This window comes from Lolium perenne, chromosome 4 (genome assembly GCF_019359855.2).
Source record: "Lolium perenne isolate Kyuss_39 chromosome 4, Kyuss_2.0, whole genome shotgun sequence".
NCBI lineage: Eukaryota > Viridiplantae > Streptophyta > Magnoliopsida > Poales > Poaceae > Lolium > Lolium perenne.
Genome location: NC_067247.2, coordinates 117929865 through 117937176, shown reverse-complemented (window position 1 = coordinate 117937176; position 7312 = coordinate 117929865). Strand labels below are relative to the sequence as shown.

Here is a 7312-nt window from a genome sequence, read left to right as displayed (position 1 = left end):
GACTTTTCGCATCGGCGCCCCCCATATTATTGAAGAAACTGGACTCTTAAAATTAAACAAATGATTATACTTTTGTTAAATTTTTAGGATTTTATACAAGAGAAATTGAATGGAATTTCTTAGGGGTCTCACAATTCCCTTTCTCTTGGCCTCGCTGATTTGGTCTGATCTGTGCTAAGTTAGGCCTTCCCACATGGCGATTGTGATCGGGTGTGTCCAAGCTCCCCTAGCCGTCCCCAAGTTTAGGGGAGGACAAAGGGGTGTGTGAAACTTTTGTGGGTGTTTTTGAGCTGATGGGGTGCACTGTTGGGGCCAATTTAGTGTTTGGGCCAATGTAGGGAGAGACTTTTTTTTTCGGAAGGGATGTAGGGAGAGACTTTGAAGGGTTGCCGGTGCGGACTGAGAAATGCTTGTAGGCCTTCGATGATATGCTCATTAAATGAGCCTCCTCCACCTTCCTCTTTGTCTCCACTTCGGGCATCAAGTCTCAGAAGTTTGCCACTACATGTCATTGAACAACTTGAGGTCATCCTACTTAGCCCGGTGGCATGGCCGTCTAGTCATGTTGGAGTGACTTGAGCGAGCCAAAGGTGTAGGGCCCTAAGGCAATGTGGATTTGATTTTGACATCTTTCTTTTAAGTTTTAACCGAATCAATCACCTTCACGTGAATTCTGTGAAAGTGGGGGTTTCTGCAAAATAGACATACATGTGGTGTGTCACTTGATAGTGTGACGTGCTAGTTGCAAACCTTTACCGATTTATACTAAGAATAAATCTGAAATACAAGTTAAAGGCACTACACTGTGTGTGGGGTGGGGGGGGGGGGGGGGGTATTTGCACATTAGAGGAAATTTGTTTGGCCACTACATCACATTTTAAAATTTGTGGGGTTGTTTGCACATCCTATACAAGCTCTTGGGTGTCGAGTGTGCTTAACTCATTAAATAATGCCGGGAACAAATCTGCATGCTTGAGATTTTGCCAGAGTTGTTAGTTTCCTTAAAAAAGGTTTTAGTTTGCTTAAAAAAATTGACGAGTTAAATGGGTGTCCGCCTCCCTCTTCTCCCTTTTGCGGGATGCAAGCTACATCCCGCTTGCATCCCACAAAAGCAAAATTAAGAGAAAACAATCTGCTGCTATGGTTGGATGGTTAGGCAAGCAGTGACACCCCTAATCTACTAGAGTTTAAATCACATGTTTAATACTTTGGTATCTCACTAGCAGAAATGCCCGTGCGTTGCCACGGGATAACGAAAAATTTACTCATCGGTAAACAATTATTTTAGTCCATAAATGTACGCGAAACATAAGTAATATGGTTCTCGTCCATATATGGATGAGGACTCTCTCCTTCTCATTTGTAAATGTCATGTCTCACGACCTCTTCTTCCACTCCACCTCTCCATCCCCTTCATTTGCTCTTGGTTTAGCATTGCCATCTCCACCCCCTTTATTTTCTCTTGTTTAGCATTGCCATTGCTTTAAAAATCTGGCATCTCCCGTAACCCGAGGGAACATCAAATAGTGATGTCAAACTTTGTGACCTACTCACCAAATCTAATTAGGTTTAATCGAGGGGGAAAATCAATAGGAAGTATACATTCAAATTTGCACTTGCTTCACCTTAGTACATCATTAATAAAAGTAGGGAAAAAGAACGTCGTTAACTATATGTTGCATAGGACAACAAATTTAAAATCCCAAAATTATGGAATACACGAGGGTTTCTGCAGAATCTTTCCTAACAACCAACTAAACAATACTACTACCTTCATTACGTTTTAGGTGTCGGGAATGTCATTGAAAACATTTTTTTTATTTCCACCCTTCCTAGTACAAATGCCCAAGCGTTGCTAGGGGTTCTCAAATTTTATTTATCAATGTACATATATAATTTATAACTTACTGTAAAAATTTAAAACAAATCAAGGATATCATAATGTACTATATCATTATAATACCGAAGCGTAATAACAAGACAACATTGTTGTGCATTGAGGTACCACGACTTCTGTAATTATGAGGCTTAGATAATCCGACCTGCTAACATGTTTTTAATTATATCCAGCGAACACGAGATGATGTCTAAGATTAAAGTGCAGTAGATGCATGCGAGAGGTTGTGGTCTAAAGGTACTCTTCACTATCTATCGAAACCTTTTCCTCAGCGTTGGCAGGTGTAGAAAAATCATGTACTGTAGTACTCCGCGAGTGGAAGAAGTCAGAGAGATAAAGAAAGGGTCACGGGATAATTTTTTTTCTTATCTCAGCAATGAACATTAAGATTTCACTTTGTTTAATGTATATTTATTTAAACGGACAATTTGAGTTCAATAAAGCAAATGCCAACTAACTGTCTCATACTACAGCCGATGAATAAAATTGTAGTAGGATATGCAAGCTTAGATGCACTCGTGACATTGGTATTGATCATTAAGGTTACCAAGATCGATGTTTAAGATAATCCACTGTTCTATATTTTTTTAAACGAGGCAAGATTCATCATTTTCATTAATAGAGAAGAATAGGTGGCCAGTATTTGGTACAAACACCCTCGCCGACCGTCGTGGAGTACAACCATCGCGAGGGGACACACAACCACCCTAGCTACCAACATAAGCTGCAAAAACACCACCAAAGAGAAAATCGTCATCAAGATTGCCCACCAGCGTCATCATTGGTCTATTGTTATGTAATATATTGCACTTCACAAGGTTATTTTTCTAATAATGCATCAAGTTGGCATGACAATATGAAGCCACAGTTTTATATAATTAAACCTGATATTGTGTTACAAAGCCAAATTATGTTGTTACTTACGGCGAAAAAACATAACAAACCAGTGTATCTAATCAGAAAATAACACACTAAGCTCTCATATATGCTCAAAGGAGCATTTGCATCACTGGATTGCACACAGTAAAAGGTAAGCACACTAAAATAATCATACAATTAGGCAACAGAACCCAACAAACAATATATATGATTACAAAATAGCATACATATTACATTGGCTCAAATTATTTCACAACAAGCCCAAATTAGCACGTCTTCAAAGAATCGATCATGTGATAATTCCGAAAGCGGTTACTCCAAAAAGTAGCATGGATATCTGTAGTGATAAAAATGAAATAAGGATCCAGACCATTGAAATAGAACAATATCATAATTAATTGTTTTCACCTTAAAATATCATATAAAACATATGTCTATCAGAATACCATGCTTTTTAACTCGATGTATAATCGCCAAGTCATTTTCTCAAAATCATGGCGGCTCGCCACTATATAGCGACTTTCATGACTTTACACCGAGTCACAGGGTTGGACGACTCACTCTTGAGTCGCGACTCAAAAAAGCTTGCAGCATACAACCAGGGATGGAGCCAGGATTTCACCCTATAGGGCGGCAGAGAAGAGAGGAGTACGTTTCTTCTATTTTGGTATGGTACTTACTAATGAAATGGAGGAGAAAGGGGACAAAGAAGATAGGTTGACCAAACAGAAATATTGTAGCCTCCCTACTTGGCAATCAAGGATAGGCTTCACTCAGTCAAAGTAAGAGTTGCAAAGAACAACAATAACTAAATATGCCACATGAAACTATAAAGGCAAAGTTACTGAAAGATTTTCCACTTCACCAAAAGCTTTCTAGGCAGGTACAAATAGACTCCGAACAACATCCCTTCTGGATTTAAAGGAAATCCTTACTAATTAAGTTTCCCAGCAAATTTTAGAAAAACTCTATGAGAAGCATCATACCTCACCTTAGAAGCACAAATAGTCCCGGCATCAGTACAAGGTCCTTTATCTTGGAGCAAGCACCCTCCTGTTGAAGAAAAAGTAGCACACCGTGGGTCTTAAAGATCTTAAAATGATAAACCAATAAGCTATGGATGATCACTGAAGGTCCAAAACTAATTTGGTACAGAGCTAAGTCAACTGCAAACTCGGTATGCAAGATCTATACTATGGAACAACCGCACATGACTAAAGGGAATACTGAAGCAAATCAGCTAGTGTGGCCAATACTGAAGGAATTCATCCAGCTTGTGCTCGCTCTGACTCGTCAGCCACCACGCCACCAGAAGGCCACGCTGCAACGATCCTAACCTTCAGGTCTACCTGCAGCAAATTAAGCAGCAAGAATTACTGAACTGATGGAAATTCAGAAGATGGATTCAAGTGGCTGACTTGTGCATGCAAGTTTACCAGATGCAGATCCGTTAGAAGCAACATTGAAGTGAATTTTTCATGAAGCAGATACAATTCAGATCTCACCTCACTAAAAAGCATGCTCTCTTCATCAGACCATGTGACCTTCTTCCACTCTCTGTTCAAAATTAACTGTACCATGAGCAACAAACCAATATGCTGACTTGCAGGCAGCAGCAAGCGAGCAAATTTCTAGTAGAAAGTTGCAAACAGTAGCATACACACATCCATCAGATTTGTTCTTCATGGTGACGGATTTGCTTGTAGATTGCAGCAACAACAAGCAATGTTTCTTCAGTGTTACCGTCACCCTGAGATTGCATCTCTAAACTTCCTTATATCCTTTCATAACTACAAAACAAAATGCAACATTAATCAGTATCACAAAAGATATTTTGGCAACGACATTTCTTAAGGGCGAATCGTCATAGCATAGCATAGCATAATAGCAACATGATATTTTAGTTGATAAAATTGTCTCACCAAGGTACACTTATTACCAACAAACCATTAGCGCCAGAGATCACCAGTTGTCAATATACTATGGCATATGGATATTAGAAATGCAGGATAGCAACAGAATAACAAGGGATAGTAATAACAACACAGCGAAAATACGAATGTCATCAGCACAATGGCTATAACTGATGCTCAATTCAAAGAATAAGACAACTGTAATTGTTATTTTTGTAATCAACACAACGAACTGAAAAATACTATCACTCCCATGCAGATGATTATTTAAAAATTACATGGAAAGAATTTAACATATGCTGTGCCAACTATTTCTCATAATAATGTGGATTTTATTGCATAGGCACTCATTCAGGCAATATTCTGTATACTGAAACCACCTAAAATCTGATCCATCATCTTTCACCCGCAGCATTAATTCAAAGAAGTCCATAACTTAGAATGGAAATACATATTGCAAAAAAATATTTAATAATATATGTACTATCTATCAAAGGAATACAAAAACAGTTATGGCAGAGCATAGAGAACATGGTACTGTTGTACTATATACTCTAAGAAAAATACCATTTACCATGTAGATACAATACGGACTAATTAGAAGGGGTGACATACTTCTATTGATGAGAGTGAAATACATCAATATTGCAAGCGAATAAATGGTAATGCAGAGACCTAAATCAACAATTTTTGTATTATGCCATACAAGGAGAAAAAACTCAAAGAGTGATTTACCTGCATTAGTCTACCTCATATTGCATACAACAGATATTTAATATACCAGACTTTACTATCTGCCATGAATCACAAGTCCGTCGCCACTTCAAACTACATCCCAGGGAAGTGAAGGACATATAATTGTCGGTACCCTGAACTCAAGAGTGATTTACCTGAATTATGTCTACCTCATATTGCATACAAAAAATAACTAATATACCAGACTTTCCTATCTGCCATGAATCACAATCTGTCCCAGGAGGAGCAAGTGAAGCACCATTCGATTGTAGATGCACGTCTTCTTCAAATGACTCTTCTTTTGCTCTGTAATAGAAACTGGTATGTTTACAGGAGGTTGTGTGATGATGAGTACACACTCAAGAGCTGTCAGATAGAAGATATACCGCTCAGTACCTTCGACCTATGCCTGGTGACGGATGAGTTCATCATGTAATAGTATGCTGAACTTGGACTCGTTTTCATGTATGTGGGTGGCACTGACGAGGGCGGAGTGAATTCCCGTTGAAGTTGTTCCTCATCATCACAGAGGCAGTCGCTGCTGATGAGCTCCAATAAAAAAGGCGTCCTCTTCTAATCCCCTATCCGGTGCCCATGTATCCAGGCGGCCAAGTGAAGAGGGGGATTGTCAAGTGGCGACAACGGGAACGCCCAGAGCAGGGCAGCAACGTCGGGAGACCTCCGGACAGCGTATCCACGAGACCATCACCACCGCCGATGAACCTCTCGGGGCAGGCCGCCTTGTTCAGGAGATACACCTCGCCACCATCCTCCTGCTCCTTGAAGGAATCGAGTCATAACTCATAACTGACGGTCGTCTTCACCTCCAGCCTATAGCTAAAACATGTATGGGGCTTACCTACTGATGAAAAGAACATATCAATTCTACAGCTTCAGAAATCCTGATGGGGACAAGGCAAAAAAAAACGTACGAAGGTTGATACTCTGATGATACATTAAAGGGAAAATCTAAATATCAGCGCCGCATGGACGTTGCTCCCGTGCGGCGGCTCCCATTGGAAAAAAACGCATCGCTCCCCTTTAGCACTGATCGCATATCTCATTGTGCCAACCCCACCTTAGGGCCACTTCTTTTGGGCTTCTCCGGTGGCTTCTGGGAGAAGCTTCTCCCCACCAGTTTCTCCGAGAAGCCCGGACCCTAAAACTTTTCTGGCTTATATTCTAGTTTGAAATTTAAATAAGATTATGCCCGAAACATTGAGTTCGAGCGCGCCTTGAAGTTGGTGGGGAGAAGCTTCTTCCAGAAGCCGCTGAAGAAGCCGAAAAGAAGTGGCCCTTATCCGGGTTCCATCGAGACCTCAGCCAGAGAACCACACATTATCTCTCCGTGAAAACACGAAGGGAAGTAGCACTGAAGGGGAAAAGTGGAGGAGGAGACCGCCGAAAACGGAGCAGCGCGGAGGCCGTCGCCGCCGCCGAGCACGGAGCCGCGCGGAAGGCAGCCGTCTCCACACGGCCGCCGCCTCGCGCCGAGCACGGAGCAGCGGGGAGGTCGTCGCTGCCGCCCAGCATGAAGCCGCGCGGAAGGCCGCCGTCTCCACACAGCTGCCGCCTCGCGCCGAGCACGGAGCAGCGGGGAGCCGGCGCCGAGCACGGCTGTCGCCGGCATGAATCACGAAGCAGCACTGGAGGCTGGCGTCGCCGCCAAGCACGAAGCAGCGCTGGAAGCCGTCATGGTCGCCAAGTACGGAGCTGCGGAGCTGCGGTGGAGGCATCCGCCGCCGAGCACATCAAGCCACGAACCCCAGTAGTCCCGTACCTGTTGTCCTCTTGATTTGATTTGGCTGAGATACTTTTTGATTTCTGCATGTGAATCTAGAGTGACAATACCGTGCATGTGCATCAATTTGCCTGTGGGAAATGGATT

General features: G+C 42.0%; 1 long non-coding RNA gene across 4 annotated transcripts; it reads right to left on the bottom strand.

Moving 5' to 3' along the window:
* Positions 1-3617: 3617 nt before the first annotated feature.
* On the bottom strand, positions 3618-6385 carry LOC127293721 (uncharacterized). Of its 4 annotated transcripts, none has more exons than XR_007846066.1 (4): positions 5821-6379; positions 4437-5730; positions 4282-4331; positions 3618-4125 (listed from the first exon to the last, which is right to left on the bottom strand). It is a non-coding gene; the product is annotated as an uncharacterized lncRNA (long non-coding RNA). The 4 variants fall into 4 exon arrangements; XR_007846064.1 differs by having other exon boundaries at positions 4441-5730; XR_011742766.1 differs by having other exon boundaries at positions 4282-4566; positions 6284-6385.
* Positions 6386-7312: the final 927 nt, after the last annotated feature.